Below are 24,287 nucleotides of genomic sequence, written 5' to 3'. Positions count from 1 at the left end.
CTAGGTCTGCCCAGGGAAGCACTCCAAAACGGCGCTCGTTTGGGGGTATAGCTCAGTGGTAGAGCATTTGACTGCAGATCAAGAGGTCCTTGGTTTAAATCTGAGAGCCCCCTTGCCCTTCTTTTCAATAAAGAAATACTTTTGTCATTTGATTAGTTACTAGAAATTCAAAAAAAATTACAAAAAATGGACAGGTTTTTAAACCAATTTGAAAAACACTTCTTATAAAATAAATAATTAAATGGTTGATTCTTTTTTGCAGCTACCAAACATGATTGAACAAATATCCAGTGTGTAAAGAAACTCATTTTTGAAAATATATAGGATGCTAGGTCTGCTTGGGGAAACACTCCCAAAAGGCGCTCGTTTGGGGGTATAGCTCAGTGGTAGAGCATTTGACTGCAGATCAAGAGGTCCTTGGTTCAAGTCCGAGTGCCCCTTTGCCCTTCTTTTCAATAAAGAAATACTTTATCATTTGATTAGTTACTAGAAATTCAAAAAAAATTACAAAAAATGGACAGGTGTTTAAACCAATTTGAAAAACACTTCTTATAAAATAAAAAATTAAATGGTTGATTCTTTTTTGCAGCTACCAAACATGATTGAACAAATATCCAGTGTGTAAAGAAACTCATTTTTGAAAATATATAGAATGCTAGGTCTGCTTGGGGAAACACTCCCAAAAGGCGCTCGTTTGGGGGTATAGCTCAGTGGTAGAGCATTTGACTGCACATCAAGAGGTCCTTGGTTCAAATCCGAGTGCCCCCTTGCCTTAATTTTCAATAAAGACGTACCTTATCATCCGTTTAGCGGCTGGAAATTCAAAGGTGATTGGGCGTAAATTAGCTGAGAGGTTACCACAAATCGATATTTACTCTATGATAATTCTGAGTTCCATGGTTGATAGTGGAAAATCTTGTTTTCGCAGGAAGACATGCGTTATAACCTGTTAAGCGAATGCACATCTAGAGGTCATCGGACAAAAATTAGCCAAGCTCTTAAGTGGATACTAGTAATCGGCATATTAAGTCATAATAATGAGTTCCATCGTTGTCAATGGAAAATCTCCATTAGTCCACACAAAATAGGAAAACTCCTCTGTCAATTTGACAGCCGTTAACATATTTAACATGTTCTTTATTTTCCGCTGATTTTAGGATGATAGAACCGCAGAAATTATATCAGCTCTAAAACAGAAAAAGTTCAGCCAAAAAACATTCAAAAAATTGAACGATTTTTAAAACCAATATTAGTAACATTGCTTTAAAGAAAAACAAAGCATTGATTATTTTTTTACAGCTACCAAACATGATTGAACAAATATCTAGTGTGTGAAAAAAAAAGTCATTTTGGAAAAAACTTAGTGTTCTAGGTCTGCCCAGGGAAGCATTCTGAAAAGGTGTTCATTTGGGGGTATAGCTCAGTGGTAGAGCATTTGACTGCAGATCAAGAGGTCCTTGGTTCAAATCCGAGTGCCCCCTTGCCCTTCTTTTCAATAAAGAAATACTTTATCAATTGATTAGTTACTAGAAATTCAAAAAAAATTACAAAAAATGGACAGGTTTTTAAACCAATTTGAAAAACACTTCTTATAAAATAAATAATTAAATGGTTGATTCTTTTTTGCAGCTACCAAACATGATTGAACAAATATCCAGTGTGTAAAGAAACTCATTTTTGAAAATATATAGGATGCTAGGTCTGCTTGGGGAAACACTCCCAAAAGGCGCTCGTTTGGGGGTATAGCTCAGTGGTAGAGCATTTGACTGCAGATCAAGAGGTCCTTGGTTCAAATCCGAGTGCCCCCTTGCCTTAAATTTCAATAAAGACGTACTTTATCATCCGTTTAGCGGCTGGAAATTCAAAGGTGATTGGGCGTAAATTAGCTGAGAGGTTACCACAAATCGATATTTACTCTATGATAACACTGAGTTCCATGGTTGCCAGTGGAAAATCTTGTTTTCGCAGGAAGACATGCGTTATAACCTGTTAAGCGAATGCACATCTAGAGGTCATCGGACAAAAATTAGCCAAGCTCTTAAGTGGATACCAGTAATCGGCATATTAAGTCATAATAATGAGTTCCATCGTTGTCAATGGAAAATCTCCATTAGTCCACACAAAATAGGAAAACTCCTCTGTCAATTTGACAGCCGTTAACATATTTAACATGTTCTTTATTTTCCGCTGATTTTAGGATGATAGAACCGCAGAAATTATATCAGCTCTAAAACAGAAAAAGTTCAGCCAAAAAAAAATCAAAAAATTGGACGATTTTTAAAACCAATATTAGTAACATTGCTTTAAAGAAAAACAAAGCATTGATTATTTTTTTACAGCTACCAAACATGATTGAACAAATATCCAGTGTGTGAAAAAAAAAGTCATTTTGGAAAAAACTTAGTGTTCTAGGTCTGCCCAGGGAAGCACTCCAAAAAGGCGCTCGTTTGGGGGTATAGCTCAGTGGTAGAGCATTTGACTGCAGATCAAGAGGTCCTTGGTTCAAATCCGAGTGCCCCCTTGCCCTTCCTTTCAATAAAGAAATTCTTTATCATTTGATTAGTTACTAGAAATTCAAAAAAAATTACAAAAAATGGAAAGGTTTTTAAACCAATTTGAAAAAAACTTCTTATAAAATAAATAATTAAATGGTTGATTCTTTTTTGCAGCTACCAAACATGATTGAACAAATATCCAGTGTGTAAAGAAACTCATTTTTGAAAATATATAGTATGCTAGGTCTGCTTGGGGAAAAACTCCCAAAAAGGCGCTCGTTTGGGGGTATAGCTCAGTGGTAGAGCGTTTGACTGCAGATCAAGAGGTCCTTGGTTCAAATCCGAGTGCCCCCTTGCCTTAATTTTCAATAAAGACGTACTTTATCATCCGTTTAGCGGCTGGAAATTCAAAGGTGATTGGGCGTAAATTAGCTGAGAGGTTACCACAAATCGATATTTACTCTATGATAATACTGAGCTCCATGGTTGCCAGTGGAAAATCTTGTTTTCGCAGGAAGACATGCGTTATAACTTGTTAAGCGAATGCACATCTAGAGGTCATCGGACAAAAATTAGCCAAGCTCTTAAGTGGATACCAGTAATCGGCATATTAAGTCATAATAATGAGTTCCATCGTTGTCAATGGAAAATCTCCATTAGTCCACACAAAATAGGAAAACCCCTCTGTCAATTTGACAGCCGTTAACATATTTAACATGTTCTTTATTTTCCGCTGATTTTAGGATGATAGAACCGCAGAAATTATATCAGCTCTAAAACAGAAAAAGTTCAGCCAAAAAAAATTCAAAAAATTAGACGATTTTTAAAACCAATATTAGTAACATTGCTTTAAAGAAAAACAAAGCATTGATTATTTTTTTACAGCTACCAAACATGATTGAACAAATATCCAGTGTGTGAAAAAAAAAAGTCATTTTGGAAAAAACTTAGTGTTCTAGGTCTGCCCAGGGAAGCACTCCAAAAAGGCGCTCGTTTGGGGGTATAGCTCAGTGGTAGAGCATTTGACTGCAGATCAAGAGGTCCTTGGTTTAAATCTGAGTGCCTCCTTGCCCTTCTTTTCAATAAAGAAATACTTTTGTCATTTGATTAGTTACTAGAAATTCAAAAAAAATTACAAAAAATGGACAGGTTTTTAAACCAATTTGAAAAAAACTTCTTATAAAATAAATAATTAAATGGTTGATTCTTTTTTGCAGCTACCAAACATGATTGAACAAATATCCAGTGTGTAAAGAAACTCATTTTTGAAAATATATAGAATGCTAGGTCTGCTTGAGGAAACACTCCCAAAAGGCGCTCGTTTGGGGGTATAGCTCAGTAGTAGAGCATTTGACTGCAGATGAAGAGGTCCTTGGTTCAAATCCGAGTGCCCCCTTGCCCTTCTTTTCAATAAAGAAAAACTTTATCATTTGATTAGTTAATAGAAATTCAAAAAAAATTACAAAAAATGGACAGGTTTTTAAACCAATTTGAAAAACACTTCTTATAAAATAAATAATTAAATGGTTGATTCTTTTTTGCAGCTACCAAACATGATTGAACAAATATCCAGTGTGTAAAGAAACTCATTTTTGAAAATATATAGAATGCTAGGTCTGCTTGTGGAAACACTCCCAAAAGGCGCTCGTTTGGGGGTATAGCTCAGTGGTAGAGCATTTGACTGCACATCAAGAGGTCATTGGTTCAAATCCGAGTGCCCCCTTGCCTTAATTTTCAATAAAGACGTACTTTATAATCCGTTTAGCGGCTGGAAATTCAAAGGTGATTGGGCGTAAATTAGCTGAGAGGTTACCACAAATCGATGTTTACTCTATGATAATACTGAGTTCCATGGTTGCCAGTGGAAAATCTTGTTTTCGCAGGAAGACATGCGTTATAACCTGTTAAGCGAATGCACATCTAGAGGTCATCAGACAAAAATTAGCCAAGCTCTTAAGTGGATACCAGTAATCGGCATATTAAGTCATAATAATGAGTTCCATCGTTGTCAATGGAAAATCTCCATTAGTCCACACAAAATAGGAAAACTCCTCTGTCAATTTGACAGCCGTTAACATATTTAACATGTTCTTTATTTTCCGCTGATTTTAGGATGATAGAATAGCTGAAATTATATCAGCTCTAAAACAGAAAAAGTTCAGCCCAAAAAAATTCAAAAAATTGGACGATTTTTAAAACCAATATTAGTAACATTGCTTTAAAGAAAAACAAAGCATTGATTATTTTTTTACAGCTACCAAACATGATTGAACAAATATCCAGTGTGGGAAAAAAAAAGTCATTTTGGAAAAAACTTAGTGTTCTAGGTCTGCCCAGGGAAGCCTTCTGAAAAGGCGCTACTTTGGGGGTATAGCTCAGTGGTAGAGCATTTGACTGCAGATCGAGAGGTCCTTGGTTCAAATCCGAGTGCCCCCTTGCCCTTCTTTTCAATAAAGAAATACTTTATCATTTGATTAGTTACTAGAAATTCAAAAAAAATTACAAAAAATGGACAGGTTTTTAAACCAATTTGAAAAACACTTCTTATAAAATAAATAATTAAATGGTTGATTCTTTTTTGCAGCTACCAAACATGATTGAACAAATATCCAGTGTGTAAAGAAACTCATTTTTGAAAATATATAGAATGCTAGGTCTGCTTGGGGAAACACTCCCAAAAGGTGCTCGTTTGGGTGTATATCTCAGTGGTAGAGCATTTGACTGCAGGTCAAGAGGTCCTTGGTTCAAATCTGAGTGCCCCCTTGCCTTAATTTTCAATAAAGACGTACTTTATCATCCGTTTAGCGGCTGGAAATTCAAAGGTGATTGGGCGTAAATTAGCTGAGAGGTTACCACAAATCGATATTTACTCTATGATAATACTGAGTTCCATGGTTGCCAGTGGAAAATCTTGTTTTCGCAGGAAGACATGCGTTATAACCTGTTAAGCGAATGCACATCTAGAGGTCATCGGACAAAAATTAGCCAAGCTCTTAAGTGGATACCAGTAATCGGCATATTAAGTCATAATAATGAGTTCCATCGTTTTCAATGGAAAATCTCCATTAGTCCACACAAAATAGGAAAACCCCTCTGTCAATTTGACAGCCGTTAACATATTTAACATGTTCTTTATTTTCCGCTGATTTTAGGATGATAGAACCGCAGAAATTATATCAGCTCTAAAACAGAAAAAGTTCAGCCAAAAAAAATTCAAAAAATTGGACGATTTTTAAAACCAATATTAGTAACATTGCTTTAAAGAAAAACAAAGCATTGATTATTTTTTTTACAGCTACCAAACATGATTGAACAAATATCCAGTGTGTGAAAAAAAAAGTCATTTTGGAAAAAACTTAGTGTTCTAGGTCTGCCCAGGGAAGCACTCCAAAAAAGGCGCTCGTTTGGGGGTATAGCTCAGTGGTAGAGCATTTGACTGCAGATCAAGAGGTCCTTGGTTCAAATCCGAGTGCCCCCTTGCCCTTCTTTTCAATAAAGAAATACTTTATCATTTGATTAGTTACTAGAAATTCAAAAAAAATTACAAAAAATGGACAGGTTTTTAAACCAATTTGAAAAACACTTCTTATAAAATAAATAATTAAATGGTTGATTCTTTTTTGCAGCTACCAAACATGATTGAACAAATATCCAGTGTGTAAAGAAACTCATTTTTGAAAATATATAGGATGCTAGGTCTGCTTGGGGAAACACTCCCAAAAGGCGCTCGTTTAGGGGTATAGCTCAGTGGTAGAGCATTTGACTGCAGATCAAGAGGTCCTTGGTTCAAATCCGAGTGCCCCCTTGCCTTAATTTTCAATAAAGACGTACTTTATCATCCGTTTAGCGGCTGGAAATTCAAAGGTGATTGGGCGTAAATTAGCTGAGAGGTTACCACAAATCGATATTTACTCTATGATAATACTGAGTTCCATGGTTGCCAGTGGTAAATCTTGTTTTCGCAGGAAGACATGCGTTATAACCTGTTAAGCGAATGCACATCTAGAGGTCATCGGACAAAAATTAGCCAAGCTCTTAAGTGGATACCAGTAATCGGCATATTAAGTCATAATAATGAGTTCCATCGTTGTCAATGGAAAATCTCCATTAGTCCACACAAAATAGGAAAACTCCTCTGTCAATTTGACAGCCGTTAACATATTTAACATGTTCTTTATTTTCCGCTGATTTTAGGATGATAGAACCGCAGAAATTATATCAGCTCTAAAACAGAAAAAGTTCAGCCCAAAAAAATTCTAAAATTGGACGATTTTTAAAACCAATATTAGTAACATTGCTTTAAAGAAAAACAAAGCATTGATTATTTTTTTACAGCTACCAAACATGATTGAACAAATATCCAGTGTGTGAAAAAAAAAGTCATTTGGAAAAAACTTAGTGTTCTAGGTCTGCCCAGGGAAGCACTCTAAAAAGGCGCTCGTTTGGGGGTATAGCTCAGTGGTAGAGCATTTGACTGCAGATCAAGAGGTCCTTGGTTCAAATCCGAGTGCCCCCTTGCCCTTCTTTTCAATAAAGAAATTCTTTATCATTTGATTAGTTACTAGAAATTCAAAAAAAATTACAAAAAATGGACAGGTTTTTAAACCAATTTGAAAAAACACTTCTTATAAAATAAATAATTAAATGGTTGATTCTTTTTTGCAGCTACCAAACATGATTGAACAAATATCCAGTGTGTAAAGAAACTCATTTTTGAAAATATATAGGATGCTAGGTCTGCTTGGGGAAACACTCCCAAAAGGCGCTCGTTTGGGGGTATAGCTCAGTGGTAGAGCATTTGACTGCAGATCAAGAGGTCCTTGGTTCAAATCCGAGTGCCCCTTTGCCCTTCTTTTCAATAAAGAAATACTTTATCATTTGATTAGTTACTAGAAATTCAAAAAAAATTACAAAAAATGGACAGGTGTTTAAACCAATTTGAAAAACACTTCTTATAAAATAAATAATTAAATGGTTGATTCTTTTTTGCAGCTACCAAACATGATTGAACAAATATCCAGTGTGTAAAGAAACTCATTTTTGAAAATATATAGAATGCTAGGTCTGCTTGGGGAAACACTCCCAAAAGGCGCTCGTTTGGGGGTATAGCTCAGTGGTAGAGCATTTGACTGCACATCAAGAGGTCCTTGGTTCAAATCCGAGTGCCCTCTTGCCTTAATTTTCAATAAAGACGTACTTTATCATCCGTTTAGCGGCTGGAAATTCAAAGGTGATTGGGCGTAAATTAGCTGAGAGGTTACCACAAATCGATATTTACTCTATGATAATACTGAGTTCCATGGTTGCCAGTGGAAAATCTTGTTTTCGCAGGAAGACATGCTTTATAACCTGTTAAGCGAGTGCACATCTAGAGGTCATCGGACAAAAATTAGCCAAGCTCTTAAGTGGATACTAGTAATCGGCATATTAAGTCATAATAATGAGTTACATCGTTGTCAATGGAAAATCTCCATTAGTCCACACAAAATAGGAAAACTCCTCTGTCAATTTGACAGCCGTTAACATATTTAACATGTTCTTTATTTTCCGCTGATTTTAGGATGATAGAACCGCAGAAATTATATCAGCTCTAAAACAGAAAAAGTTCAGCCAAAAAACATTCAAAAAATTGAACGATTTTTAAAACCAATATTAGTAACATTGCTTTAAAGAAAAACAAAGCATTGATTATTTTTTTACAGCTACCAAACATGATTGAACAAATATCTAGTGTGTGAAAAAAAAAGTCATTTTGGAAAAAACTTAGTGTTCTAGGTCTGCCCAGGGAAGCATTCTGAAAAGTCGCTCATTTGGGGGTATAGCTCAGTGGTAGAGCATTTGACTGCAGATCAAGAGGTCCTTGGTTCAAATCCGAGTGCCCCCTTGCCCTTCTTTTCAATAAAGAAATACTTTATCATTTGATTAGTTACTAGAAATTAAAAAAAGATTACAAAAAATGGACAGGTTTTTAAACCAATTTGAAAAACACTTCTTATAAAATAAATAATTAAATGGTTGATTCTTTTTTGCAGCTACCAAACATGATTGAACAAATATCCAGTGTGTAAAGAAACTCATTTTTGAAAATATATAGGATGCTAGGTCTGCTTGGGGAAACACTCCCAAAAGGCGCTCGTTTGGGGGTATAGCTCAGTGGTAGAGCATTTGATTGCAGATCAAGAGGTCCTTGGTTCAAATCCGAGTGCCCCTTTGCCCTTCTTTTCAATAAAGAAATACTTTATCATTTGATTAGTTACTAGAAATTAAAAAAAAATTACAAAAAATGGACAGGTTTTTAAACCAATTTGAAAAACACTTCTTATAAAATAAATAATTAAATGGTTGATTCTTTTTTGCAGCTACCAAACATGATTGAACAAATATCCAGTGTGTAAAGAAACTCATTTTTGAAAATATATAGAATGCTAGGTCTGCTTGGGGAAACACTCCCAAAAGGTGCTCGTTTGGGGGTATAGCTCAGTGGTAGAGCATTTAACTGCAGATCAAGAGGTCCTTGCTTCAAATCCGAGTGCCCCCTTGCCCTTCTTTTCAATAAAGAAATACTTTATCATTTGATTAGTTACTAGAAATTAAAAAAAAATTACAAAAAATGGACAGGTTTTTAAACCAATTTGAAAAACACTTCTTATAAAATAAATAATTAAATGGTTGATTCTTTTTTGCAGCTACCAAACATGATTGAACAAATATCCAGTGTGTAAAGAAACTCATTTTTGAAAATATATAGGATGCTAGGTCTGCTTGGGGAAACACTCCCAAAAGGCGCTCGTTTGGGGGTATAGCTCAGTGGTAGAGCATTTGACTGCAGATCAAGAGGTCCTTGGTTCAAATCCGAGTGCCCCTTTGCCCTTCTTTTCAATAAAGAAATACTTTATCATTTGATTAGTTACTAGAAATTAAAAAAAAAATTACAAAAAATGGACAGGTTTTTAAACCAATTTGAAAAACACTTCTTATAAAATAAATAATTAAATGGTTGATTCTTTTTTGCAGCTACCAAACATGATTGAACAAATATCCAGTGTGTAAAGAAACTCATTTTTGAAAATATATAGAATGCTAGGTCTGCTTGGGGAAACACTCCCCAAAGGTGCTCGTTTGGGGGTATAGCTCAGTGGTAGAGCATTTGACTGCACATCAAGAGGTCATTGGTTCAAATCCGAGTGCCCCCTTACCTTAATTTTCAATAAAGACGTACTTTATTATCCGTTTAGCGGCTGGAAATTCAAAGGTGATTGGGCGTAAATTAGCTGAGAGGTTACCACAAATCGATGTTTACTCTATGATAATACTGAGTTCCATGGTTGCCAGTGGAAAATCTTGTTTTCGCAGGAAGACATGCGTTATAACCTGTTAAGCGAATGCACATCTAGAGGTCATCGGACAAAAATTAGCCAAGCTCTTAAGTGGATACCAGTAATCGGCATATTAAGTCATAATAATGAGTTCCATCGTTGTCAATGGAACATCTCCATTAGTCCACACAAAATAGGAAAACCCCTCTGTCAATTTGACAGCCGTTAACATATTTAACATGTTCTTTATTTTCCGCTGATTTTAGGATGATAGAACCGCAGAAATTATATCAGCTCTAAAACAGAAAAAGTTCAGCCAAAAAAAATTCAAAAAATTAGACGATTTTTAAAACCAATATTAGTAACATTGCTTTAAAGAAAAACAAAGCATTGATTATTTTTTTACAGCTACCAAACATGATTGAACAAATATCCAGTGTGTGAAAAAAAAAGTCATTTTGGAAAAAACTTAGTGTTCTAGGTCTGCCCAGGGAAGCACTCCAAAAAGGCGCTCGTTTGGGGGTATAGCTCAGTGGTAGAGCATTTGACTGCAGATCAAGAGGTCCTTGGTTTAAATCTGAGTGCCTCCTTGCCCTTCTTTTCAATAAAGAAATACTTTTGTCATTTGATTAGTTACTAGAAATTCAAAAAAAATTACAAAAAATGGACAGGTTTTTAAACCAATTTGAAAAAAACTTCTTATAAAATAAATAATTAAATGGTTGATTCTTTTTTGCAGCTACCAAACATGATTGAACAAATATCCAGTGTGTAAAGAAACTCATTTTTGAAAATATATAGAATGCTAGGTCTGCTTGAGGAAACACTCCCAAAAGGCGCTCGTTTGGGGGTATAGCTCAGTAGTAGAGCATTTGACTGCAGATGAAGAGGTCCTTGGTTCAAATCCGAGTGCCCCCTTGCCCTTCTTTTCAATAAAGAAAAACTTTATCATTTGATTAGTTAATAGAAATTCAAAAAAAATTACAAAAAATGGACAGGTTTTTAAACCAATTTGAAAAACACTTCTTATAAAATAAATAATTAAATGGTTGATTCTTTTTTGCAGCTACCAAACATGATTGAACAAATATCCAGTGTGTAAAGAAACTCATTTTTGAAAATATATAGAATGCTAGGTCTGCTTGTGGAAACACTCCCAAAAGGCGCTCGTTTGGGGGTATAGCTCAGTGGTAGAGCATTTGACTGCACATCAAGAGGTCATTGGTTCAAATCCGAGTGCCCCCTTGCCTTAATTTTCAATAAAGACGTACTTTATCATCCGTTTAGCGGCTGGAAATTCAAAGGTGATTGGGCGTAAATTAGCTGAGAGGTTACCACAAATCGATGTTTACTCTATGATAATACTGAGTTCCATGGTTGCCAGTGGAAAATCTTGTTTTCGCAGGGAGACATGCGTTATAGACTGTTAAGCGAATGCACATCTAGAGGTCATCAGACAAAAATTAGCCAAGCTCTTAAGTGGATACCAGTAATTGGCATATTAAGTCATAATAATGAGTTCCATCGTTGTCAATGGAAAATCTCCATTAGTCCACACAAAATAGGAAAACTCCTCTGTCAATTTGACAGCCGTTAACATATTTAACATGTTCTTTATTTTCCGCTGATTTTAGGATGATAGAACCGCAGAAATTATATCAGCTCTAAAACAGAAAAAGTTCAGCCCAAAAAAATTCAAAAAATTGGACGATTTTTAAAACCAATATTAGTAACATTGCTTTAAAGAAAAACAAAGCATTGATTATTTTTTTACAGCTACCAAACATGATTGAACAAATATCCAGTGTGTGAAAAAAAAAGTCATTTTGGAAAAAACTTAGTGTTCTAGGTCTGCCCAGGGAAGCCTTCTGAAAAGGCGCTCGTTTGGGGGTATAGCTCAGTGGTAGAGCATTTGACTGCAGATCGAGAGGTCCTTGGTTCAAATCCGAGTGCCCCCTTGCCCTTCTTTTCAATAAAGAAATACTTTATCATTTGATTAGTTACTAGAAATTCAAAAAAAATTACAAAAAATGGACAGGTTTTTAAACCAATTTGAAAAACACTTCTTATAAAATAAATAATTAAATGGTTGATTCTTTTTTGCAGCTACCAAACATGATTGAACAAATATCCAGTGTGTAAAGAAACTCATTTTTGAAAATATATAGAATGCTAGGTCTGCTTGGGGAAACACTCCCAAAAGGTGCTCGTTTGGGGGTATAGCTCAGTGGTAGAGCATTTGACTGCAGGTCAAGAGGTCCTTGGTTCAAATCTGAGTGCCCCCTTGCCTTAATTTTCAATAAAGACGTACTTTATCATCCGTTTAGCGGCTGGAAATTCAAAGGTGATTGGGCGTAAATTAGCTGAGAGGTTACCACAAATCGATATTTACTCTATGATAATACTGAGTTCCATGGTTGCCAGTGGAAAATCTTGTTTTCGCAGGAAGACATGCGTTATAACCTGTTAAGCGAATGCACATCTAGAGGTCATCGGACAAAAATTAGCCAAGCTCTTAAGTGGATACCAGTAATCGGCATATTAAGTCATAATAATGAGTTCCATCGTTTTCAATGGAAAATCTCCATTAGTCCACACAAAATAGGAAAACCCCTCTGTCAATTTGACAGCCGTTAACATATTTAACATGTTCTTTATTTTCCGCTGATTTTAGGATGATAGAACCGCAGAAATTATATCAGCTCTAAAACAGAAAAAGTTCAGCCAAAAAAAATTCAAAAAATTGGACGATTTTTAAAACCAATATTAGTAACATTGCTTTAAAGAAAAACAAAGCATTGATTATTTTTTTACAGCTACCAAACATGATTGAACAAATATCCAGTGTGTGAAAAAAAAAGTCATTTTGGAAAAAACTTAGTGTTCTAGGTCTGCCCAGGGAAGCACTCCAAAAAGGCGCTCGTTTGGGGTATAGCTCAGTGGTAGAGCATTTGACTGCAGATCAAGAGGTCTTTGGTTCAAATCCGAGTGCCCCCTTGCCCTTCTTTTCAATAAAGAAATACTTTATCATTTGATTAGTTACTAGAAATTCAAAAAAAATTACAAAAAATGGACAGGTTTTTAAACCAATTTGAAAAACACTTCTTATAAAATAAATAATTAAATGGTTGATTCTTTTTTGCAGCTACCAAACATGATTGAACAAATATCCAGTGTGTAAAGAAACTCATTTTTGAAAATATATAGGATGCTAGGTCTGCTTGGGGAAACACTCCCAAAAGGCGCTCGTTTGGGGGTATAGCTCAGTGGTAGAGCATTTGACTGCAGATCAAGAGGTCCTTGGTGTAAAATCCGAGTGCCCCCTTGCCTTAATTTTCAATAAAGACGTACTTTATCATCCGTTTAGCGGCTGGAAATTCAAAGGTGATTGGGCGTAAATTAGCTGAGAGGTTACCACAAATCGATATTTACTCTATGATAATACTGAGTTCCATGGTTGCCAGTGGTAAATCTTGTTTTCGCAGGAAGACATGCGTTATAACCTGTTAAGCGAATGCACATCTAGAGGTCATCGGACAAAAATTAGCCAAGCTCTTAAGTGGATACCAGTAATCGGCATATTAAGTCATAATAATGAGTTCCATCGTTGTCAATGGAAAATCTCCATTAGTCCACACAAAATAGGAAAACTCCTCTGTCAATTTGACAGCCGTTAACATATTTAACATGTTCTTTATTTTCCGCTGATTTTAGGATGATAGAACCGCAGAAATTATATCAGCTCTAAAACAGAAAAAGTTCAGCCCAAAAAAATTCTAAAAATTGGACGATTTTTAAAACCAATATTAGTAACATTGCTTTATAGAAAAACAAAGCATTGATTATTTTTTTACAGCTACCAAACATGATTGAACAAATATCCAGTGTGTGAAAAAAAAAGTCATTTTGGAAAAAACTTAGCGTTCTAGGTCTGCCCAGGGAAGCATTCTGAAAAGGCGCTCGTTTGGGGGTATAGCTCAGTGGTAGAGCATGTAACTGCAGATCAAGAGGTCCTTGGTTCAAATCCGAGTGCCCCCTTGCCCTTCTTTTCAATAAAGAAATACTTTATCATTTGATTAGTTACTAGAAATTCAAAAAAAATTACAAAAAATGGACTGGTTTTTAAACCAATTTGAAAAACACTTCTTATAAAATAAATAATTAAATGGTTGATTCTTTTTTGCAGCTACCAAACATGATTGAACAAATATCCAGTGTGTAAAGAAACTCATTTTTGAAAATATATGGAATGCTAGGTCTGCTTGAGGAAAAACTCCCAAAAGGCGCTCGTTTGGGGGTATAGCTCAGTGGTAGAGCATTTGACTGCAGATCAAGAGGTCCTTGGTTCAAATCCGAGTGCCCCCTTGCCTTAATTTTCAATAAAGACGTACTTTATCATCCGTTTAGCGGCTGGAAATTCAAAGGTGATTGGGCGTAAATTAGCTGAGAGGTTACCACAAATCGATATTTACTCTATGATAATACTGAGTTCCATGGTTGCCAGTGGAAAATCTTGTTTTCGCAGGAAGACATGCGTTATAACCTGTTAAGCGAATGCACATCTAGAGGTCATCGGACAAAAATTAGCCAAGCTCTTAAGTGGATACCAGTAATCGGCATATTAAGTCATAATAATGAGTTCCATCGTTGTCAATGGAAAATCTCCATTAGTCCACACAAAATAGGAAAACTCCTCTGTCAATTTGACAGCCGTTAACATATTTAACATGTTCTTTATTTTCCGCTGATTTTAGGATGATAGAACCGCAGAAATTATATCAGCTCTAAAACAGAAAAAGTTCAGCCAAAAAAAATTCAAAAAATTGGACGATTTTTAAAACCAATATTAGTAACATTGCTTTAAAGAAAAACAAAGCATTGATTATTTTTTTACAGCTACCAAACATGATTGAACAAATATCCAGTGTGTGAAAAAAAAAGTCATTTTGGAAAAAAACTTAGTGTTCTAGGTCTGCCCAGGGAAGCTTTCTGAAAAGGCGCTCGTTTGGGGGTATAGCTCAGTGGTAGAGCATTTGACTGCAGATCAAGAGGTCCTTGGTTCAAATCCAAGTGCCCCTTTGCCCTTCTTTTCAATAAAGAAATACTTTATCATTTGATTAGTTACTAGAAATTCAAAAAAAATTACAAAAAATGGACAGGTTTTTAAACCAATTTGAAAAACACTTCTTATAAAATAAATAATTAAATGGTTGATTCTTTTTTGCAGCTACCAAACATGATTGAACAAATATCCAGTGTGTAAAGAAACTCATTTTTGAAAATATATAGGATGCTAGGTCTGCTTGGGGAAACACTCCCAAAAGGCGCTCGTTTGGGGGTATAGCTCAGTGGTAGAGCATTTGATTGCAGATCAAGAGGTCCTTGGTTCAAATCCGAGTGCCCCTTTGCCCTTCTTTTCAATAAAGAAATACTTTATCATTTGATTAGTTACTAGAAATTAAAAAAAAATGACAAAAAATGGACAGGTTTTTAAACCAATTTGAAAAACACTTCTTATAAAATAAATAATTAAATGGTTGATTCTTTTTTGCAGCTACCAAACATGATTGAACAAATATCCAGTGTGTAAAGAAACTCATTTTTGAAAATATATAGGATGCTAGGTCTGCTTGGGGAAACACTCCCAAAAGGCGCTCGTTTGGGGGTATAGCTCAGTGGTAGAGCATTTGATTGCAGATCAAGAGGTCCTTGGTTCAAATCCGAGTGCCCCTTTGCCCTTCTTTTCAATAAAGAAATACTTTATCATTTGATTAGTTACTAGAAATTAAAAAAAAATTACAAAAAATGGACAGGTTTTTAAACCAATTTGAAAAACACTTCTTATAAAATAAATAATTAAATGGTTGATTCTTTTTTGCAGCTACCAAACATGATTGAACAAATATCCAGTGTGTAAAGAAACTCATTTTTGAAAATATATAGAATGCTAGGTCTGCTTGGGGAAACACTCCCAAAAGGTGCTCGTTTGGGGGTATAGCTCAGTGGTAGAGCATTTGACTGCAGATCAAGAGGTCCTTGGTTCAAATCCGAGTGCCCCCTTGCCCTTCTTTTCAATAAAGAAATACTTTATCATTTGATTAGTTACTAGAAATTAAAAAAAAATTACAAAAAATGGACAGGTTTTTAAACCAATTTGAAAAACACTTCTTATAAAATAAATAATTAAATGGTTGATTCTTTTTTGCAGCTACCAAACATGATTGAACAAATATCCAGTGTGTAAAGAAACTCATTTTTGAAAATATATAGGATGCTAGGTCTGCTTGGGGAAACACTCCCAAAAGGCGCTCGTTTGGGGGTATAGCTCAGTGGTAGAGCATTTGACTGCAGATCAAGAGGTCCTTGGTTCAAATCCGAGTGCCCCTTTGCCCTTCTTTTCAATAAAGAAATACTTTATCATTTGATTAGTTACTAGAAATTAAAAAAAAAATTACAAAAAATGGACAGGTTTTTAAACCAATTTGAAAAACACTTCTTATAAAATAAATAATTAAATGGTTGATTCTTTTTTGCAGCTACCAAACATGATTGAACAAATATCCAGTGTGTAAAGAAACTCATTTTTGAAAATATATAGAATGCTAGGTCTGCTTGGGGAAACACTCCCCAAAGGTGCTCGTTTGGGGGTATAGCTCAGTGGTAGAGCATTTGACTGCACATCAAGAGGTCATTGGTTCAAATCCGAGTGCCCCCTTACCTTAATTTTCAATAAAGACGTACTTTATTATCCGTTTAGCGGCTGGAAATTCAAAGGTGATTGGGCGTAAATTAGCTGAGAGGTTACCACAAATCGATGTTTACTTTATGAGAATACTGAGTTCCATGGTTGCCAGTGGAAAATCTTGTTTTCGCAGGAAGACATGCGTTATAACCTGTTAAGCGAATGCACATCTAGAGGTCATCGGACAAAAATTAGCCAAGCTCTTAAGTGGATACCAGTAATCGGCATATTAAGTCATAATAATGAGTTCCATCGTTGTCAATGGAAAATCTCCATTAGTCCACACAAAATAGGAAAACTCCTCTGTCAATTTGACAGCCGTTAACATATTTAACATGTTCTTTATTTTCCGCTGATTTTAGGATGATAGAATCGCAGAAATTATATCAGCTCTAAAACAGAAAAAGTTCAGCCAAAAAAAATTCAAAAAATTGGACGATTTTTAAAACCAATATTAGTAACATTGCTTTAAAGAAAAACAAAGCATTGATTATTTTTTTACAGCTACCAAACATGATTGAACAAATATCCAGTGTGTGAAAAAAAAAGTCATTTTGGAAAAAACTTAGTGTTCTAGGTCTGCCCAGGGAAGCCTTCTGAAAAGGCGCTCGTTTGGGGGTATAGCTCAGTGGTAGAGCATTTGACTGCAGATCGAGAGGTCCTTGGTTCAAATCCGAGTGCCCCCTTGCCCTTCTTTTCAATAAAGAAATACTTTATCATTTGATTAGTTACTAGAAATTCAAAAAAAATTACAAAAAATGGACAGGTTTTTAAACCAATTTGAAAAACACTTCTTATAAAATAAATAATTAAATGGTTGATTTTTTTTTGCAGCTACCAAACATGATTGAACAAATATCCAGTGTGTAAAGAAACTCATTTTTGAAAATATATAGAATGCTAGGTTTGCTTGGGGAAACACTCCCAAAAGGTGCTCGTTTGGGGGTATAGCTCATTGGTAGAGCATTTGACTGCAGATCAAGAGGTCCTTGGTTCAAATCCGAGTGCCCCCTTGCCTTAATTTTCAATAAAGACGTTTTTTATCATCCGTTTAGCGGCTGGAAATTCAAAGGTGATTGGGCGTAATATAGCTGAGAGGTTACCACAAATCGATATTTACTCTATGATAATACTGAGTTCCATGGTTGCCAGTGGAAAATCTTGTTTTCGCAGGAAGACATGCGTTATAACCTGTTAAGCGAATGCACATCTAGAGGTCATCGGACAAAAATTAGCCAAGCTCTTAAGTGGATACCAGTAATCGGCATATTAAGTCATAATAATGAGTTCCATCGTTGTCAATGGAAAATCTCCATTAGTCCACACAAAATAGGAAAACTCCTCTGTCAATTTGACAGCCGTTAACATATTTAACATGTTCTTTATTTTCCGCTGATTTTAGGATGATAGAACCGCAGAAATTATATCAGCTCTAAAACAGAAAAAGTTCAGCCAAAAAAAATTCAAAAAATTGGACGATTTTTAAAACCAATATTAGTAACATTGCATTAAAGAAAAACAAAGCATTGATTATTTTTTTACAGCTACCAAACATGATTGAACAAATATCCAGTGTGTGAAAAAAAAAGTCATTTTGGAAAAACTTAGTGTTCTAGGTCTGCCCAGGCAAGCATTCTGAAAAGGCGCTCGTTTGGAGGTATAGCTCAGTGGTAGAGCATTTGACTGCAGATCAAGAGGTCCTTGGTTCAAATCCGAGTGCCCCCTTGCCCTTCTTCTCAATAAAGAAATACTTTATCATTTGATTAGTTACTAGAAATTCAAAAAAAATTACAAAAAATGGACAGGTTTTTAAACCAATTTGAAAAACACTTCTTATAAAATAAATAATTAAATGGTTGATTCTTTTTTGCAGCTACCAAACATGATTGAACAAATATCCAGTGTGTAAAGAAACTCATTTTTGAAAATATATAGAATGCTAGGTCTGCTTGGGGAAACACTCCCCAAAGGTGCTCGTTTGGGGGTATAGCTCAGTGGTAGAGCATTTGACTGCAGATCAAGAGGTCCTTGGTTCAAATCCGAGTGCCCCCTTGCCTTAATTTTCAATAAAGACGTACTTTATCATCCGTTTAGCGGCTGGAAATTCAAAGGTGATTGGGCGTAAATTAGCTGAGAGGTTACCACAAATCGATATTTACTCTATGATAATACTGAGTTCCATGGTTGCCAGTGGAAAATCTTGTTTTCGCAGGAAGACATGCGTTATAACCTGTTAAGCGAATGCACATCTAGAGGTCATCGGACAAAAATTAGCCAAGCTCTTAAGTGGATACCAGTAATCGGCATATTAAGTCATAATAATGAGTTCCATCGTTGTCAATGGAAAATCTCCATTAGTCCACACAAAATAGGAAAACTCCTCTGTCAATTTGACAGCCGTTAACATATTTAACATGTTCTTTATTTTCCGCTGATTTTAGGATGATAGAACCGCAGAAATTATATCAGCTCTAAAACAGAAAAAGTTCAGCCAAAAAAAATTCAAAAAATTGGACGATTTTTAAAACCAATATTAGTAACATTGCTTTAAAGAAAAAACAAAGCATTGATTATTTTTTTACAGCTACCAAACATGATTGAACAAATATCCAGTGTGTGAAAAAAAAGTCATTTTGGAAAAAACTTAGTGTTCTAGGTCTGCCCAGGGAAGCACTCCAAAAAAGGCGCTCGTTTGGGGGTATAGCTCAGTGGTAGAGCATTTGACTGCAGATCGAGAGGTCCTTGGTTCAAATCCGAGTGCCCCCTTGCCCTTCTTTTCAATAAAGAAATACTTTATCATTTGATTAGTTACTAGAAATTCAAAAAAAATTACAAAAAATGGACAGGTTTTTAAACCAATTTGAAAAACACTTCTTATAAAATAAATAATTAAATGGTTGATTTTTTTTTGCAGCTACCAAACATGATTGAACAAATATCCAGTGTGTAAAGAAACTCATTTTTGAAAATATATAGAATGCTAGGTCTGCTTGGGGAAACACTCCCAAAAGGTGCTCGTTTGGGGGTATAGCTCAGTGGTAGAGCATTTGACTGCAGATCAAGAGGTCCTTGGTTCAAATCCGAGTGCCCCCTTGCCTTAATTTTCAATAAAGACGTACTTTATCATCCGTTTAGCGGCTGGAAATTCAAAGGTGATTGGGCGTAATATAGCTGAGAGGTTACCACAAATCGATATTTACTCTATGATAATACTGAGTTCCATGGTTGCCAGTGGAAAATCTTGTTTTCGCAGGAAGACATGCGTTATAACCTGTTAAGCGAATGCACATCTAGAGGTCATCGGACAAAAATTAGCCAAGCTCTTAAGTGGATACCAGTAATCGGCATATTAAGTCATAATAATGAGTTCCATCGTTGTCAATGGAAAATCTCCATTAGTCCACACAAAATAGGAAAACTCCTCTGTCAATTTGACAGCCGTTAACATATTTAACATGTTCTTTATTTTCCGCTGATTTTAGGATGATAGAACCGCAGAAATTATATCAGCTCTAAAACAGAAAAAGTTCAGCAAAAAAAAAATTCAAAAAATTGGACGATTTTTAAAACCAATATTAGTAACATTGCATTAAAGAAAAACAAAGCATTGATTATTTTTTTACAGCTACCAAACATGATTGAACAAATATCCAGTGTGTGAAAAAAAAAAGTCATTTTGGAAAAACTTAGTGTTCTAGGTCTGCCCAGGCAAGCATTCTGAAAAGGCGCTCGTTTGGAGGTATAGCTCAGTGGTAGAGCATTTGACTGCAGATCAAGAGGTCCTTGGTTCAGATCCGAGTGCCACCTTGCCCTTCTTCTCAATAAAGAAATACTTTATCATTTGATTAGTTACTAGAAATTCAAAAAAAATTACAAAAAATGGACAGGTTTTTAAACCAATTTGAAAAACACTTCTTATAAAATAAATAATTAAATGGTTGATTCTTTTTTGCAGCTACCAAACATGATTGAACAAATATCCAGTGTGTAAAGAAACTCATTTTTGAAAATATATAGAATGCTAGGTCTGCTTGGGGAAACACTCCCAAAAGGCGCTCGTTTGGGGGTATAGCTCAGTGGTAGAGCATTTGACTGCAGATCAAGAGGTCCTTGGTTCAAATCCGAGTGCCCCCTTGCCTTAATTTTCAATAAAGACGTACTTTATCATCCGTTTAGCGGCTGGAAATTCAAAGGTGATTGGGCGTAAATTAGCTGAGAGGTTACCACAAGTCGATATTTACTCTATGATAATACTGAGTTCCATGGTTGCCAGTGGAAAATCTTGTTTTCGCAGGAAGACATGCGTTATAACCTGTTAAGCGAATGCACATCTAAAGGTTATCGGACAAAAATTAGCCAAGCTCTTAAGTGGATACCAGTAATCGGCATATTAAGTCATAATAATGAGTTCCATCGTTTTCAATGGAAAATCTCCATTAGTCCACACAAAATAGGAAAACCCCTCTGTCAATTTGACAGCCGTTAACATATTTAACATGTTCTTTATTTTCCGCTGATTTTAGGATGATAGAACCGCAGAAATTATATCAGCTCTAAAACAGAAAAAGTTCAGCCAAAAAAAATTCAAAAAATTGGACGATTTTTAAAACCAATATTAGTAACATTGCTTTAAAGAAAAACAAAGCATTGATTATTTTTTTACAGCTACCAAACATGATTGAACAAATATCCAGTGTGTGAAAAAAAAAGTCATTTTGGAAAAAACTTAGTGTTCTAGGTCTGCCCAGGGAAGCACTCGAAAAAGGCGCTCGTTTGGGGGTATAGCTCAGTGGTAGAGCATTTGACTGCAAATCAAGAGGTCCTTGGTTCAAATCCGAGTGCCCCCTTACCCTTCTTTTCAATAAAGAAATACTTTATCATTTGATTAGTTACTAGAAATTCAAAAAAAATTACAAAAAATGGACAGGTTTTTAAACCAATTTGAAAAACACTTCTTATAAAATAAAAAATTAAATGGTTGATTCTTTTTTGCAGCTACCAAACATGATTGAACAAATATCCAGTGTGTAAAGAAACTCATTTTTGAAAATATATAGGATGCTAGGTCTGCTTGGGGAAACACTCCCAAAAGGCGCTCGTTTGGGGGTATAGCTCAGTGGTAGAGCATTTGACTGCAGATCAAGAGGTTCTTGGTTCAAATCCGAGTGCCCCTTTGCCCTTCTTTTCAATAAAGAAATACTTTATCATTTGATTAGTTACTAGAAATTCAAAAAAAAATTACAAAAAATGGACAGGTTTTTAAACCAATTTGAAAAACACTTCTTATAAAATAAATAATTAAATGGTTGATTCTTTTTTGCAGCTACCAAACATGATTGAACAAATATCCAGTGTGTAAAGAAACTCATTTTTGAAAATATATAGAATGCTAGGTCTGCTTGGGGAATCACTCCCAAAAGGTGCTCGTTTGGGGGTATAGCTCAGTGGTAGAGCTTTTGACTGCACATCAAGAGGTCATTGGTTCAAATCCGAGTGCCCCCTTGCCTTAATTTTCAATAAAGACGTACTTTATCATCCGTTTAGCGGCTGGAAATTCAAAGGTGATTGGGCGTAAATTAGCTGAGAGGTTACCACAAATCGATATTTAGTCTATGATAATACTGAGTTCCATGGTTGCCAGTGGAAAATCTTGTTTTCGCAGGAAGACATGCGTTATAACTTGTTAAGCGAATGCACATCTAGAGGTCATCGGACAAAAATTAGCCAAGCTCTTAAGTGGATACCAGTAATCGGCATATTAAGTCATAATAATGAGTTCCATCGTTGTCAATGGAAAATCTCCATTAGTCCACACAAAATAGGAAAACTCCTCTGTCAATTTGACAGCCGTTAACATATTTAACATGTTCTTTATTTTCCGCTGATTTTAGGATGATAGAACCGCAGAAATTATATCAGCTCTAAAACAGAAAAAGTTCAGCCAAAAAACATTCAAAAAATTGAACGATTTTTAAAACCAATATTAGTAACATTGCTTTAAAGAAAAACAAAGCATTGATTATTTTTTTACAGCTACCAAACATGATTGAACAAATATCCAGTGTGTGAAAAAAAAGTCATTTTGGAAAAAACTTAGTGTTCTAGGTCTGCCCAGGGAAGCATTCTGAAAAGGCGCTCATTTGGGGGTATAGCTCAGTGGTAGAGCATTTGACTGCAGATCAAGAGGTCCTTGGTTCAAATCCGAGTGCCCCTTTGCCCTTCTTTTCAATAAAGAAATACTTTATCATTTGATTAGTTACTAGAAATTCAAAAAAAATTACAAAAAATGGACAGGTTTTTAAACCAATTTGAAAAACACTTCTTATAAAATAAATAATTAAATGGTTGATTCTTTTTTGCAGCTACCAAACATGATTGAACAAATATCCAGTGTGTAAAGAAACTCATTTTTGAAAATATATAGAATGCTAGGTCTGCTTGGGGAAACACTCCCCAAAGGTGCTTGTTTGGGGGTATAGCTCAGTGGTAGAGCATTTGACTGCAGATCAAGAGGTCCTTGGTTCAAATCCGAGTGCCCCTTTGCCTTAATTTTCAATAAAGACGTACTTTATCATCCGTTTAGTGGTTGGAAATTCAAAGGTGATTGGGCGTAAATTAGCTGAGAGGTTACCACAAATCGATATTTACTCTATGGTAATACTGAGTTCCATGGTTGCCAGTGGAAAATCTTGTTTTTGCAGGAAGACATGCGTTATAACCTGTTAAGCGAATGCACATCTAGAGTTCATCGGACAAAAATTAGCCAAGCTCTTAAGTGGATACCAGTAATCGGCATATTAAGTCATAATAATGAGTTCCATCGTTGTCAATGGAAAATCTCCATTAGTCCACACAAAATAGGAAAACTCCTCTGTCAATTTGACAGCCGTTAACATATTTAACATGTTCTTTATTTTCCGCTGATTTTAGGATGATAGAACCGCAGAAATTATATCAGCTCTAAAACAGAAAAAGTTCAGCCAAAAAAAATTCAAAAAATTGGACGATTTTTAAAACCAATATTAGTAACATTGCTTTAAAGAAAAACAAAGCATTGATTATTTTTTTACAGCTACCAAACATGATTGAACAAATATCCAGTGTGTGAAAAAAAGTCATTTTGGAAAAAACTTAGTGTTCTAGGTCTGCCCAGGGAAGCACTCCAAAAAAGGCGCTCGTTTGGGGGTATAGCTCAGTGGTAGAGCATTTGACTGCAGATCAAGAGGTCCTTGGTTCAAATCCGAGTGCCCCCTTGCCCTTCTTTTCAATAAAGAAATACTTTATCATTTGATTAGTTACTAGAAATTCAAAAAAAATTACAAAAAATGGACAGGTTTTTAAACCAATTTGAAAAACACTTCTTATAAAATAAATAATTAAATGGTTGATTCTTTTTTGCAGCTACCAAACATGATTGAACAAATATCCAGTGTGTAAAGAAACTCATTTTTGAAAATATATAGAATGCTAGGTCTGCTTGGGGAAACACTCCCAAAAGGTGCTCGTTTGGGGGTATAGCTCAGTGGTAGAGCATTTGACTGCAGATCAAGAGGTCCTTGTTTCAAATCCGAGTGCCCCTTTGCCCTTCTTTTCAATAAAGAAATACTTTATCATTTGATTAGTTACTAGAAATTAAAAAAAAATTACAAAAAATGGACAGGTTTTTAAACCAATTTGAAAAACACTTCTTATAAAATAAATAATTAAATGGTTGATTCTTTTTTGCAGCTACCA

General features: G+C 35.3%; 14 non-coding genes across 14 annotated transcripts; all 14 read left to right on the top strand.

Annotated features, from left to right (window-relative positions):
- Positions 1-1,409: 1,409 nt before the first annotated feature.
- On the top strand, positions 1,410-1,481 carry TRNAC-GCA (transfer RNA cysteine (anticodon GCA)). Its single transcript has one exon. It is a non-coding gene; the product is annotated as a tRNA-Cys (tRNA).
- Positions 1,482-1,736: 255 nt separating this feature from the next.
- Positions 1,737-1,808, top strand: TRNAC-GCA (transfer RNA cysteine (anticodon GCA)). Its single transcript has one exon. It is a non-coding gene; the product is annotated as a tRNA-Cys (tRNA).
- A 641-nt stretch (positions 1,809-2,449) lies between these two features.
- On the top strand, positions 2,450-2,521 carry TRNAC-GCA (transfer RNA cysteine (anticodon GCA)). The gene has a single exon. It is a non-coding gene; the product is annotated as a tRNA-Cys (tRNA).
- Positions 2,522-2,777: 256 nt separating this feature from the next.
- Positions 2,778-2,849, top strand: TRNAC-GCA (transfer RNA cysteine (anticodon GCA)). Its single transcript has one exon. It is a non-coding gene; the product is annotated as a tRNA-Cys (tRNA).
- A 3,052-nt stretch (positions 2,850-5,901) lies between these two features.
- Positions 5,902-5,973, top strand: TRNAC-GCA (transfer RNA cysteine (anticodon GCA)). Its single transcript has one exon. It is a non-coding gene; the product is annotated as a tRNA-Cys (tRNA).
- A 966-nt stretch (positions 5,974-6,939) lies between these two features.
- On the top strand, positions 6,940-7,011 carry TRNAC-GCA (transfer RNA cysteine (anticodon GCA)). The gene has a single exon. It is a non-coding gene; the product is annotated as a tRNA-Cys (tRNA).
- Positions 7,012-8,307: 1,296 nt separating this feature from the next.
- On the top strand, positions 8,308-8,379 carry TRNAC-GCA (transfer RNA cysteine (anticodon GCA)). The gene has a single exon. It is a non-coding gene; the product is annotated as a tRNA-Cys (tRNA).
- A 5,725-nt stretch (positions 8,380-14,104) lies between these two features.
- Positions 14,105-14,176, top strand: TRNAC-GCA (transfer RNA cysteine (anticodon GCA)). The gene has a single exon. It is a non-coding gene; the product is annotated as a tRNA-Cys (tRNA).
- Positions 14,177-15,799: 1,623 nt separating this feature from the next.
- TRNAC-GCA (transfer RNA cysteine (anticodon GCA)) lies at positions 15,800-15,871 on the top strand. The gene has a single exon. It is a non-coding gene; the product is annotated as a tRNA-Cys (tRNA).
- A 2,662-nt stretch (positions 15,872-18,533) lies between these two features.
- TRNAC-GCA (transfer RNA cysteine (anticodon GCA)) lies at positions 18,534-18,605 on the top strand. Its single transcript has one exon. It is a non-coding gene; the product is annotated as a tRNA-Cys (tRNA).
- A 969-nt stretch (positions 18,606-19,574) lies between these two features.
- TRNAC-GCA (transfer RNA cysteine (anticodon GCA)) lies at positions 19,575-19,646 on the top strand. The gene has a single exon. It is a non-coding gene; the product is annotated as a tRNA-Cys (tRNA).
- A 969-nt stretch (positions 19,647-20,615) lies between these two features.
- Positions 20,616-20,687, top strand: TRNAC-GCA (transfer RNA cysteine (anticodon GCA)). The gene has a single exon. It is a non-coding gene; the product is annotated as a tRNA-Cys (tRNA).
- Positions 20,688-21,328: 641 nt separating this feature from the next.
- TRNAC-GCA (transfer RNA cysteine (anticodon GCA)) lies at positions 21,329-21,400 on the top strand. The gene has a single exon. It is a non-coding gene; the product is annotated as a tRNA-Cys (tRNA).
- Positions 21,401-23,734: 2,334 nt separating this feature from the next.
- On the top strand, positions 23,735-23,806 carry TRNAC-GCA (transfer RNA cysteine (anticodon GCA)). Its single transcript has one exon. It is a non-coding gene; the product is annotated as a tRNA-Cys (tRNA).
- Positions 23,807-24,287: the final 481 nt, after the last annotated feature.

This window comes from Dendropsophus ebraccatus, chromosome 7, assembly GCF_027789765.1.
Source record: "Dendropsophus ebraccatus isolate aDenEbr1 chromosome 7, aDenEbr1.pat, whole genome shotgun sequence".
Lineage (NCBI taxonomy): Eukaryota > Metazoa > Chordata > Amphibia > Anura > Hylidae > Dendropsophus > Dendropsophus ebraccatus.
The sequence above is the reverse complement of the archived record's forward strand: the minus strand, read 5'-3'. Positions and strand labels throughout refer to the sequence as shown.